This window comes from Schistocerca americana, chromosome 8 (assembly GCF_021461395.2).
Source record: "Schistocerca americana isolate TAMUIC-IGC-003095 chromosome 8, iqSchAmer2.1, whole genome shotgun sequence".
Lineage (NCBI taxonomy): Eukaryota > Metazoa > Arthropoda > Insecta > Orthoptera > Acrididae > Schistocerca > Schistocerca americana.
The window spans coordinates 125,141,049-125,154,748 of record NC_060126.1 but is presented as its reverse complement, the minus strand read 5'-3'; the positions used below and the strand labels follow the sequence as shown (position 1 = coordinate 125,154,748).

At 42.6% G+C, this 13,700-nt stretch overlaps 1 protein-coding gene across 1 annotated transcript in view; it reads left to right on the top strand.

Annotated features, from left to right (window-relative positions):
• Positions 1-964: 964 nt before the first annotated feature.
• Positions 965-13,700, top strand: part of LOC124545622 — a 247,759-nt gene continuing 235,023 nt past the window's right edge. Inside the window, exon 1 of the mRNA XM_047124569.1 lies at positions 965-999. The gene's annotated coding sequence lies outside the window, so the exon portion shown is untranslated. The remainder of the gene's footprint in view (positions 1,000-13,700) is intronic.

Sequence of the window (13,700 nt, the reverse complement as noted above, 5' to 3'; positions counted from 1 at the left end):
TCTAAGGCCTGCACTCATGTCAAAGTCTCTTGATCTCGGAAAAAGGTTTTGGTGAAATGGAGATTTTTTGGGACATACTGCTGGAGGAAACATTGTTGTACATGGTAGACGATGAAGGTGGCTGCAACCAAAGTGACAGAATAACTCGATTGGCAATACTGAATAAACAAAGTGGGTGGTGGAACATAAACCCACCTTTCGAGTGAGTGAAGTTTCGCTAAGCTTCAAGAGAAGACAGAAAAGCATTTCTCCTGTCTGAGACTTTTTGTTGAAGATTTTTTCGTTATACATAAATGAACGGTCGAGAGCGTAGATGGGTTGTCTAGCAGAGACTGACTACAGATTTTGCAATAATCTTCAGATTTTGCAATAATCTTCAGCCGTCGCTTGTCATGAAATACGCTTATGCATAACAGTAGTGTCTCAAAGCCATAAATTGCATCTTGACTTGTGGATTTCGCAAATACGTAACATAATAAATTTTACTCGCCCCATTAAGTCATTTGTATTTTATACTTGCAGCTTATGCAACTGACCTTTCTTTATACGTATTATTACCACTGTCATACTCGACAAAAGGGAGGCGAGCGCTTGCTCACACACACACACACACACACACACACACACACACACACACACACACACAAGTACACTTTTAACTTTTGATCTGTGACAATGGCAGCATATTGCAGAATTAAATTAAAAATAGTTGCAATCCCTCTGTTCCAACCAAGGTCTTCTACCGGCCTACGGGGTCCTCAAAAGTAGAGAATGATAGATGTCAAAAGATCAATTAGGTATTGACAAGTTAACATGCAGTTTGTTCTATGTTCACCCAGAAAAGTATAGTAGTGCTCACTAGATAAGTAGTTTTCTAACGAAGGAGTAGAGGGCACAGTTCAAAGCCATTCGAAAAAATGATAATTTCTCAGTCCCAAATTTCATTAATTGTATGTATGTTTCAGGTGGAGTATTGGGAGATCCAGTGATCCGATCTAAGTAAGTAACCAACTTTAATTTGTAAACAGATTTTGTAGAGACCGCTGCCAGTCACAATTGTTTTCATTCCTCCAACTTCATCGTCACCACGTAATTGTAACAATACAAAAACGCTTAGAATTTTCTGTAGTATCGTTTAGTATCAGCGTACTTTGCAGGCTGCTTGCGGAGAAAGAAGTATAATATGTTTGAGGGAACGTCTAGTTCATTTACTAGTCTGTTGTTAAATGTAAATAATTATCAATTCTGCTCAATAGTGGCCATCAAAGTGGACCTTCGAATTTTTGTTGTCAAATGTTTACAGTTTAGCGAAGTACACTAACAACGCGTTGTTTATTATATACAAAGCCAATGTGCACTAAAATCAAGACGATGATCAAAACAAAGGTTTTTTTTACCACTACTGATGTATAGATGTTGGTGATATTTGTTACTTTCTAACGGCTTCTGCGTAAATATTATCAGCAGCAATAGTGATGTCGAGACGTGATTTATTTTGGTCGCCATCTTGAGTCTAGTGCACAGCGGTGCTATATGCATTAAACAACATGTTGTTTACGAGGTAAAAAACAGTGGAAAATCTGTTGTTGAGATCAGAAACAGTGGAAAACATTTATTAAGCAGCAGTGCATCTACAGATTTACTGATAGCGTCGTGACTGTAGTATTGAGTCTTTCCGCTTTACAAATTTACTAGTTGCTTAAATTTCCAACTCTTCAAGTAGATCGTGGTTTGTTCTTAACTATGGTACTGAGAGTTTGGTATATTTCACGCGTTTTACGAGACAAAACCGGTACACAGGTCAAAAATGCATGAAATGGACAAATCCTTCAATATCCTATATACGATAATTAAGAGCGAATAGCTCGCCTTATCAGTAGATCTGGAAGTTTGTTTGTATGAACAACTATCAAATTCTTCGACAGAATGAGTTCTATAGCCACGACATGTCAAGCAACATTGCAGAAGCCCTGCTGCTATGTACTTAATTTTTCATGAAGAGCGTGATTACTGAGACGGGATCTAACATCACTCTATTTACGACAGTCATGGCTATTTACATTGTAATGATTTTATTTCCAGGCTCATTCACTTGATTAGTTTCTTGACTGTTTTGCTGAATTTGCTACAAATGAAGAGGCTATTCCTGGAAAATAATGTAATCGATTTATGCCCTAAGCCTTCAAGAAATAAGGCAGAGCTCAGCTAAGGTGTAGCGCGAACAAGGGCTTAATTTTTCTTTGGCACGAGTCTACGGTGTCCAGGGCATGACGTTAAACCGCGTCCAAAACCGAGTGACCACCGGTATAAGTGGTTCCCATCTACCAAGTGCCAAGGGTCTTCTTGGAGGGCGGACGAGCGGGTGAGTTGCTCTTGGGATCAGAACGCGTCCCTGAAGGCGCGGAAGAACCAGGTTGGTCAACGGCATCAGAATGTGGAAGGCAACGAGAAACCACCACAGTAAAGATCCTGTGGATTTCTCTAGTTACATATCACGGCTGTGTTCATAACCAAAATTTCCAGGGTTTCAAGTCTCCCCCAGTCGGGTCTCTGGGGGGGGGGGGGGGGGGGCAGTTTTGAGCAACGCTATCACAAAGAAGAGATTATCATTAAAAGATAGTACTTAGATAAGCACATGAAATGTGAAGACGATAGCTCAGGCTGGAACTGGAAAAATCAACAATGCAATCCAAGAAATGGAAAGAATGAGCATTAAGATCATGGGCATTAGTGAAATGCGATGGCCAGGTTCAGGTTCTTGTAACATCAATGAACACAGAATTTTCTACTCAGGGACATCTAATGCGCAGTATATGTCTGGAGTAGGATTTATAGTATCGAAAGCAATCGCAGAATGTGTCACTAATTGTGTTCCTGTTTCAGAGAGAGTGATGTTACTCCAAATAAGTGCTCTACCCACACAACTGAACACTATTCAGGTCTACGCTCCAACAACAGACCATAGTGATGAAGAAGTTGCAGAATTTTATTCCCAAATTTCAGGTATTTTGCAACAACTACCGAAGAAAGATCTTACAATAACTATGGGAGATTTTAATGCCAAACTAGGAAGGGGATCCGAAGGCGACATTATAAGTCACTATGCACTTGGTGAAAGGAATGAGAGAGGCGAACTACTCAGTGCATTTGCAGGAGAGTGGAGATTCGTAGTAACTAACACATTCTTCACACTACCATCCAGACGACTCTACACCTCGAAGTCCCCAAGAGATTCAGACGAAAATATTACCCGGAATCTGATTATGTCTTGATAAATCAAAGATATATGGCAGAAACAGCTGTCTCTCAATGACAACCTATCCAGGTGCCGACATTAACTCAGACCACGTTCCCCTAGTTGGCGTCTTTAAAATCAGAAGAGATACTTAAAATGATGGACAGAAGGAGGAAAGTGAAAAGTAATCCTGATGAACACAAGAATATCAACAAGGAGATTTGGAAACAGATACGAAAAGCTAACGCAAGACAAATACAGGAACAATGCAATGAAATAGAGAAATTACAATTGAAGCATGATAGTTTCAATATTCACAAAAAAAAGTCAGGGAAGCGACAGGAAAATTCAGAAAAAGGAGAGGAAACAGGTTGGCGAACAATGAAGTAAAAATAATAGTTGGACAAGATGAGCTTAAAGAAACATGAAAAACATACATAGAACAACTCTTTTATGACAACCGACCAGAACGTCCTCAAATATATTGCGAAACAGGACCTAGAATTCTGCTGCAAGAAGTACAAGCTGCAGTAATTGGAATGAAAGATAGTAAATCACCTGGTCCGACAATGTGAATGCCGAAAATCTCAAGCTGCTCTGTGAGGATAATTTAAAATGGTCGACTGCAATATTAAATGACGCCTGCGACTCTGATAACATTCTACGGGAGAGGCTTAAATCCGAATTTATAACATTGCCCAAAAAGCCCGGAACTAAGACTTGTGGTGAATACAGGACCATCAGCCTCATCAGTCACCTGCTAAAGATCTTCCTGAGGGTCATTCACCAAAGAATTTACAAGATCTGCGAAGAACAAATATCTTCTTCACAGTTTGGTTTCAGAAATGCTTTTGGCACGCGCGAAGCATTATTTAGTATCCAGGTACTATTTCAAAGGTGCAAAGACATGAATTGCGATATTTATGCATGCTTTATTGATTTTCAGAAGGCTTTCGATAGATTAAAACACCGGAAGATGGTTGACATTTTAAGAAGCAATGGTTTGGATGATAAAGACCTACGTATAATTGTGAACCTATATTGGAACCAGTCGGCTTCTGTGAGGCTGGACAGAGAAAATACAGAAGACATAGACATTCTACGAGGTGTAAGGCACGGTTGTATATTATCCCCACTGATTTTCAACATCTGTTCAGAACACATCTTTAAGGAAACTCTTGACGAAGTGGAGATGGGAGTGCTCTTAAACGGAAAATATATCAACAACATCCGATATGCTGACGACACACTAATATTTTTTTATAGACTTTTCGATAGACATGCACAAAGAAACTCTGAATATGGTCAACCCTCAAAAACCGGAAACAATTAAAATCAGTAAAAACAGAGTCCCTGCATGTGACATTAAGATAGGCCAAAATCACATAGAGCAAGTACATAAATACACGTACCTTGGCACTACAATAAATGACCAATGGGATATTTCTGATGAGGTGAGAAATCAAATTGGAAAAGCCAGGGCTGTCTTCAATAAGTAATCTTTTCAAGAATCATGGCTGAGCAATGACGACGAAGATCAGACTTCTACGCTGCTACGTATTTTCCACCCTCTTCTATGGCAACTCTGACAGATCGTTGGATTAGCGGCTGGAGGCTTTTGAAATGTGGCTGTACAGGAGAGTGTTAAGAACACCGCGGATCGCTCATGCAGAATTATGCTTCTCCATACGATAATACCTGCACCAACAAACTTATAATTTTCGATAAACTTCCTGGGTCCATTAGTGTTTCCACCCCTCGACATGTCAGGGTACATCGATAACGGCTACTAATAATTAATCTGATCGCATCCGAGAAGAGCACGCGACCCCACTCCTAGTTTATCCAGTCCCTCCGAAGCCATCGCAAATGCCGCCGCCGATGAGCGGGTGTCAGTGGAATGGCTGCGTGTTGGCCCTCGGGATGAAAGGTCACACCACCCATACAGTCGCCGCGCCGCTGTTGAACGTCAGATAGCAAGCTATGCCTCGCTGTCGTGCACCTGCTGTTTGACACGGCTCCCTTCATGCCAGATGCTCAATGTAGCGGTAGCCTGCTGCTGTAGCTGACCATGGACCACCACCACATTTCCTTGTGGAAGCTGTGCCTGTGGTGCAGAAAGTTTCCCATAAACGTGAAACAGTGCTGTGAGCAATACCAAACGCCTGGGCTACCTCATCACTGTTCGTCCATCTTTCAATTTCCCCTTGATTCTTCCCCGTGTGAAGTCATCCAGATGTGTCTCCAGGCCATACTGTAAGGAAGAACACAACCACAGCGCACCGTAGCTCTTCGCCGATTGACACGCTCTGTCTTTTCTCCTTCCTCCAACTGACTCGTGTTGCGTGGCTAGCCCCATTTCACGCTAAAGTCGCATTAACCTGATTCATGTGGCGTCAAGCTTTCTGTGCACGATTGGGAGACCTCTGGCAGCATGCTCCCACACTTTTACTTGCTTCCACTGAGTAGTTAATATGTTACGTTACTTTTCCTATCTTGTCATTTTGCAGAGCAGTGTATAATAAAAAGGGGGAAATCAATATTGATACAGAATTTGCTCTCCAACACACTAAGTAATTGCCTTCCAGAGTACATACAATGAACCGCGAAAGAAAATGGTACAGACATGCGTATTCATATACAGAGATATGTAAACAAGTGGAAGACGGCACTGCAGACGAGAACACCTATACAGGGTGAGTCACCTAACGTTACCGCTGGATATATTTCGTAAACCACATCAAATACTGACGAACCGATTCCACAGACCGAACGTGAGGAGAGGGGCTAGTGTAATTCTTTAATACAAACCATACAAAAATGCACGGAAGTATGTTTTTTAACACAAACATACGTTTTTTTAAATGGAACCACGTTATTTTTGTTAGCACATCTGAACATATAAACAAATACGTAATCAGTGCCGTTTGTTGCATTGTAAAATGTTAATTACATCCGGAGATATTGTAACCTAAAGTTGACGCTTGAAACCTCCGACGTTCAGTTGCAACAAACACGGGCCACGGCCGGCGAGCAGCATCTGCAGGGACATGTTTACGATGACGACCGTGTTTACGAGTGTGGCTGTAGTGCACTGTTGTGGTTTGGTCTAGCTGTCGCAGTGTCTGCATGTAGCGCTTGCTGCTATTGTTATTCTGCATTCGTCTCCGCACGCAGACCAACTGTAGTACACCGTGTTACCAGACGTCTGTGATAGTGTAGTGTTGTAGGAACTGTGACCATGGTGTATTCGAACTCTGAAAAGGCGGAGATGATACTCATCTATGACGAATGTCGACGAAATGCAGCTGAAGCCTGCAGGGTGTATGCAGAACGGTAGCCGGACAGAGAGCATCCAACGTGCCGCACATTGCAAAACATCTACCGGCAACTGTATGCAACAGGTACGGTCGTAGCACGCAAACGGGTCCGTAACAGGCTCGTCACAGGAGAAGTGGGTGCAGCTGGTGTGTTAGCTGCTGTTGCCATGAACCCACACATGAGTACACGGGACATTGTGAGAGCCGGTGGACTGAGTCAAAGTAGTGTCATGCGCATGCTGCATCGTCACCGCTTTCACCCGTTTCATGTGTCGCTACATCAGCAATTACATGGTGATGACTTTAATCATCGAGTGCAATTCTGTCAATGGGCATTAACAGAGAATGCGTTGCAGCTCTACCTGTTTACTGATGAAGCGGGTTTCACAAACCAGGGGCAGTGAATCTACAGAACATGCATTACTGGTCCGTGGACAATCCTCGCTGGCTCAGACAGGTAGATCGACAGCGACCGTGGACTGTAAATGTATGGTGCGGAATCATTGGCGACCACCTCATTGGTCCTCACTTCATTGCAGGGGCCCAAACAGCTGCAACATACATCGCATTTCTACAGAATGATCTGCCAACGTTGCTCGAAAATGTCCCACTGGAAACGCGTCGACGTATGTGGTATCAGCATGATGGTGCACCTGCACATTCCGCAATTAACACTAGGCTGACCCTTGACAGGATGTTCGACGGGCGTTTCATAGGACGTCACACTCTATTCCGTAATTGAAAACGGAAACCACGTGTGTACGTGTACCTCACCCCTCATGGTAATGTACATGTGCGTCAGTAAAAAAGACCAATAAAAAGGTGTTAGCATGTGGACGTAATGTGCTGTTCCAGTCTCTTCTGTACCTAAGGTCCATCGCCGTTCCCTTTGGATCCCTACGTAATTCTGCGCTCTACGTAATTCTGCTCTCTCCGATACACACGATCGAACAGCGGAGGACTGGTACTTAAGCGTCAACTTTAGGTTACAATATCTCCGGATGTAATTAACATTTTACAATGCAACAAACGGCACTGATTACGTATTTGTTTATATGTTCAGATGTGCTAAAAACGTAGGTTTGTGTTAAAAAACGTACTTCCGTGCATTTTTTATGGTTTGTATTAACCAATTACACTAGCCCCTCTCCTCGTGTTCGGTCTGCGGAATCGATTCGTCAGTATTTGATGTGGTTTACGAAATATATCCAGCGGTAATGTTAGGTGACTCACCCTGTATAGAATAACAAGTGCCTGGCGTAGTTGTTAGTTCGGTTACTGCAGCTACAATCGCAGGTTATCAAGATTTAAGTGAATATGGTGTCATGGCACGAGCCATGGGACACAGCACTCCGAGGCAGCGATAAGTAGGATCTTCCCTGACGACCATTTCGCGAGTGTGCCGTGTATATCAGCAATCCGGTAAAACATCAAATCTCTGATATCGCTGAGCCGCAGAAAGCTGCAAGAACAGGACAAACTACTACTGAAAAGAACCGTTCAGCCTGACAGAAGTGCAACGCTTCCGTAAATAGCTGTATATTTCAATGCTGGTCCACCAACAAGTGCCCGCGTGCGAAACATTCAATGTAACATATCGAAATGGGCTTTCAGAGCCGAAGGTCTACTCGTGTACCCTTGATGACTGCACAGCACAAAGCTTTACGCCTCGCCTGGGCCCGTCAACACCGACTCTGGACTATTGATAGCTTGAAATACATATGTTGCCTGGTCGGACGAGTCTCGTTTAAAACTGCACCGTGGATCCTGCATGTCAACAGGAGACTGCCCAAGCTGGTCGAGGGTCTGTAATGGTGTGGGGCGTCTGCAGTTGGAGTGATATGTGCCCCCTGATACGTCTAGATACGATTTTGACAGGTGACACGTACGTAAGCAACCTGTCTGGTCACCTGCATCCATTCATGTCCATTGTGCATTCCAGTGGACTTCGGCAATTCCAGCACGACGATGAGACACCCCACACTTCCTCAATTGCTACAGAGTGGCTCCAGGAGCACTATTCTGAGTTTAAACGCTTCTGCTGGAAGCCAGACTGCCCAAATATGAACATTATTGAGAATATCTGGGATGCCTTGTAACGAACTGTTCAGAAGAGATCTCCACCCCTCATACTATCCATGGTGTCAGTTCTCTCCAGCACTACTTCAGACATTAGTGTAGTCCATGGCACGTCGTGTTGCAGCACTTTTGAGTGCTCGCGGGGGCCCTACACGATATTCGGCAGGTGTGCAAGTTTCTTTGGCGCTTCAGTGTACATAAATACGGAAACCAAACAACTCCGTTCCGGCAACATGATGTGTGTTTACATTATCGGCAATCCACTATACGTATCCAACATCGTAGAGCAAACGGTTATGTGCTCTGGAATTCCGCGTTGAGATGACCACCGCTGAACTTTCTACCCTAATGGCCATTAAAATTGCTACACTAAGAGGAAATGCAGATGATAAACGGGTATCCATTGGACAGATATATTATACTAGAACTGAGATGTGAGTACATTTTCACACAATTTGGGTGCGTAGATCCTGAGAAATCAGTACCCAGAACAACCACCTCTGGCCATAATAAAGGCCTTGATACGCCTGGGCATTGACATACAGAGCTTGGATGGCGTGTACAGGTACAGCTGCCGACGCAGCTTCAACACGATACCACAGTTCATCAAGAATAGTGACTCGCGTATTATGACGAGCCAGTTGCTCGGCCACCATTGACCAGATGTTTTCAATTGGTGAGAGATCTGGAGAATGTGCTGGCCAGGGCAGCAGTCGAACATTTTCTGTATCCAGAAAGGCCAGTGCAGGACCTGCAATGTGCGGTCGTCCATTATCCTGCTGAAACGTAGGGTTTCGCAGGGATCGAATGAAGGGTAGAACCACGGATCGTAACACATCTGAAATGTAACGTCCACTGTTCAAAGTGCCGTCAATCCGAACAAGAGGTGACCGAGACGTGTAACCAATGGCACCCCATACCATCACGCCGGGTGATACGCCAGTATGGCGATGACGAATACACGCTTCCAATGTGCGTTCACTGCGATATCGCCAAACACGAATGCGACCATCATGATGCTGTAAATAGAACCTGGATTCATCCGAAAAAATTACGTTTTGCCATTCGTGCACCCAAGTTCGTCGTTGACTACACCATCGCAGGCGCTCCTGTGATGCAGCGTCAAGGGTAATCGCAGCCATGGTCTCCGAGCTGATAGTCCATGCTGCTGCAAACGTCGTCGAATTGTTCGTGCAGATGTTTGTTGTCTTGCAAACATCCCCATCTGTTGACTCAGCCATGCGGATAAGATGCCTGTCATCTCGACTGCTAGTGATACGAGGCCGTTGGGATCCAGCACGACGTTCCCTCCTGAACCCACCGATTCCATATTCTGCTAACAGTCATTGGATCTCGACCAACGCGAGCAGCAATGTCGCGATACGATAAACCGCAATCGCGATAGGCTAAAATCCGACCTTTATCAAAGTCGGAAACGTGATGGTACGCATTTCTCTTCATTACACGAGGCATCGCAACAACGTTTCACCAGGCAACGCCGGTCAACTGCTGTTTGTGTATGAGAAATCGGTTGGAAACTTTCCTGATGTCAGCACGTTGTGTCGCCACCGGCGCCAACCTTGTATGAATGCTCTGAAAAGCTAATCATTTGCATATCACAGCATCTTCTTCCTGTTGGTTAAATTTCGCGTCTGTAGCACGTCAGCTTCGTGGTGTAGCAATTTTAATGGCCAGTAGTGCATATGTACCCCTAACTTCAAAGTCATAGACGTCCTGAGGCTAAACCCAATACTGCACGTTGTTTCATTCGTTTTCGCGTTGCACAGTTGCACAATTGCACAATTGATATGTGCTAAGTCATTACACGTAATAACAAAGGGAACAGTCGCGGAGCAGAAAGAAAACCTTTTTAATCACATTTCTTATAATGGAAAACATGAATACCACTCTTGTGTACATTGGAATGTTGAATTCGGTTTCGAGGTATCGAAATAACTTTTTGTCCTTACATTTGCACATCATACAAAATAGTGTCACATGCAGCAATAATACTAGCCTTGGCAATCCAGATTTTGTAATTATTTGCTGTTTAAATGCATCACCGTTCATCCACATTACTGTGTGCTTGCGCCCAAGATCCATGAGGATGGCAAAAACTGACAAACTTATTCATCGCTTCTAATTTTTCTCGCTAGATGTGTGGTGGTGAAGCTGCTCTGTTAGCAGCGAATTAAGTCGCTACTGTAGGAGAAGTAAATTATTCGTCTGCCTAGTGTGACGCGAGAGGTTATAGAAGACAACCAGAGGCCGTCCCTTTAAGTTGATTACTCGGTATGGTTTTTGCGCACGGGGACGCCACGATGAACAGTTAATGTCGGACTGCGTGTGTAGAAATCCTATCTTATTACTAAAATAATTGCAACAACACACTGTAAGCTAGTCAACAGTTTCGTAAAAGGTGTTCATAAAAGTCACAGCACTTTAAATATGTTGAACTGGAAACGGTAATATTATTTTCACGATGTTAACAACGTGACGACATAGGCCAGATTCCGCTGTAGACAGCGTCTGCTAAAGGAAATGCCGAGAAAGAAATATGCGACCTCGGATGTAAAACCGTTTTTTTTTTTTTTTTTTTTTCCTGCAGTCGACACTAATTAGATATCTGCATGGCATTTATGGGTGAGCTCGCTTCTACAAGTATTTTAACATTTCCCTACACTGTGGCGCTACATTTCAGCGCTTAGTTGTTGTCAACTTCAGGATCTATTCTGGGGGTAAACATCAGTTTTCTGAACAAATTTGAAAGCAGCTGACCTCACCATGTGAAGCACATGTCGTTCTGCGTTTTCTGCACTTATAAAATAAGGTTGGGCAGGAAGATCTTAAAACTGTGCTTATTACAGTTTTAGTAAGACCTGAATCTAACAAAATCCATGAAATGTTAGAGCTTTCCTTAACTCGATTTCTTCACACACATCACTTTGGCTAGTTACTGATTCCTCCTTAGAAGAAAAAAAAAGTCACCAAATTCAGTGAGTTTCAGTGAGTTACAGTGATCACAATTACAGCTAAACTGAAGTTACTCACTTACTTTTGCAGAGAACTGGTGTAATTAAGAGTTAAACTTGCGCTTTAAAGTGTGTCTTTTGACGTTGATAACGATCAGCTCTTGTGCGAGCCCGTTGATAACCCGTACTGCAGAGTAATACATTCATTTCTCATTGTTGGCGAGCTTTCATAATCCTGTACCTTACTTTGACAAATCGAATATTCAAACTACGAAGAGGACGACTAATAAACGAATCTAGTAATAAAAAGGCAATTGTCCAAGGTAGAAAATGGGACTCGCTTTGTAGCGAGAAAATCACAAAATTGTGATTGATGAGACCAGGACTCGTGGACGCCATGAGCAGCTACTACGGTACGTCGTATAGTGAGGCTACAGAGTTTACTGCACGTTTTAAATGAATGATAAAACTATAGTTATTGAAGGTATTATATCTTCAATAGTTATAAAGCAGTATGGCCAGGCAAATGAAGAAAGAAAAACTGTGATGTTAAGTCAAACCTGATTCCTGTTATGAAGAGGAATAATTCCAGTGGTGATATCTACAAATCTTTTGTCCACAGTGCTTCGAAGGTAACTCTAAAACCACTAAAACCAACCCGTTGAGACTTATGACGCCAAATACGCGTTACCGCTAAAGCTCTAAAGTCGTTAATGAGAGCGTTACCTAGGTAATGTGCTGGTTAATTGACATACTCCGTTAACGTGCAGAATCAAGAGTTTTCCGCATATTAGCTGTGTAATGTGAACATTAACGGCATCCTTATCGCTAAAGTTCGAAAGTTTGTTTCTCTCATTTCCTTTCCCTACTCCTTCCGCTCTCCCTCCATTTTTAGTTTGGTTTCGTTGCATTTCAGAAACAGATGCCAGCTGGAACTCATCGGATATCAGTCTCAACCGGGTGGAAAGTGTCTTCTCGTATACAAGACCATTTAACAAAATTTGCTGTTCTGAAACCGCTCACATCAAAACGGGCGGATGAAGTAGCCTATAACCACCTTGATGTTTTTTTTTTTTTTTCAATTTTGGCGCTCCAAGTATTGTGCACTCTGATAACAGACGCGAATTTTGTAACAAAATCACAGAATGTATGGTCAAAAACCAAAATCGTTAATGGCAATTGTAGACACAGTCAAAATCAAGGAAGTGTAGAACCAGTGAATCAAGACACTGAAAACGTGCTCAACGTTTTGTACAGTTCATGAAGAATCGTGCGTAATATTCTGCAATAAAAAGAAGACCTTAGGAAGCCAAATCGGTTGTCCCGGAAAAATGGGATTGTCTTTTTCTGCTGTACCAAATTGTGCATCACGTTCGATAAATACTGAAGAAGACCTTGGGAATTTTTGATTCACAATAGACTGTGATTATGGGATCACAGTAAAATCTTATTCAAGAGAACATTCTGTTAGCCCCTGCTTCTACCGAATGACCTACAGAAGTACAAGAATTTATTGATAGTAATTTTAAACTGCTTTATGGACAGTTATGAAGAATATTCAGTTATCCTGCACCACCATGGAATCTCCTCTGCATGTTGAAGAAGTCATCATTCAGTTACCCTCAGCTTCAGCAGAATCGCCATCACACTTCTGTAAAGGGCCTGAAGAGAGGACTATACAAGACAGAGTCTATATTGTTGGCTCAAAAGCAGTATCAGGTGCTCACAAGTGTAAATCGAGTGATATGTTTCTTCACGTAATTTTCTCGTAGAAATAGACCCTAAAGAGGAAGAGTATGGAGACAATGTATTGTGCAACATGTATAAAAAGAATATGGATTAGAAAATACAGCGTGAAAAAGCCAAGAATCGGTTTAGAAAAGCAAGCAAAGCTGTTTCTGTTAGCAGTTTCTAACGCGAAGCCCCAAATGTCGATGAAGGTGTCACTGTGAGAATTAAATTACCAGAAGTAGTAAAACCTGATGCCCGCTCGATTCTATATGGTTCTTAGTGAAACAGAGGATAGCTTTTATAAACTCGATACTAAACCGGATATTTTAAATCAGTTGTATGCAAAAGCTTAATTCAATGATT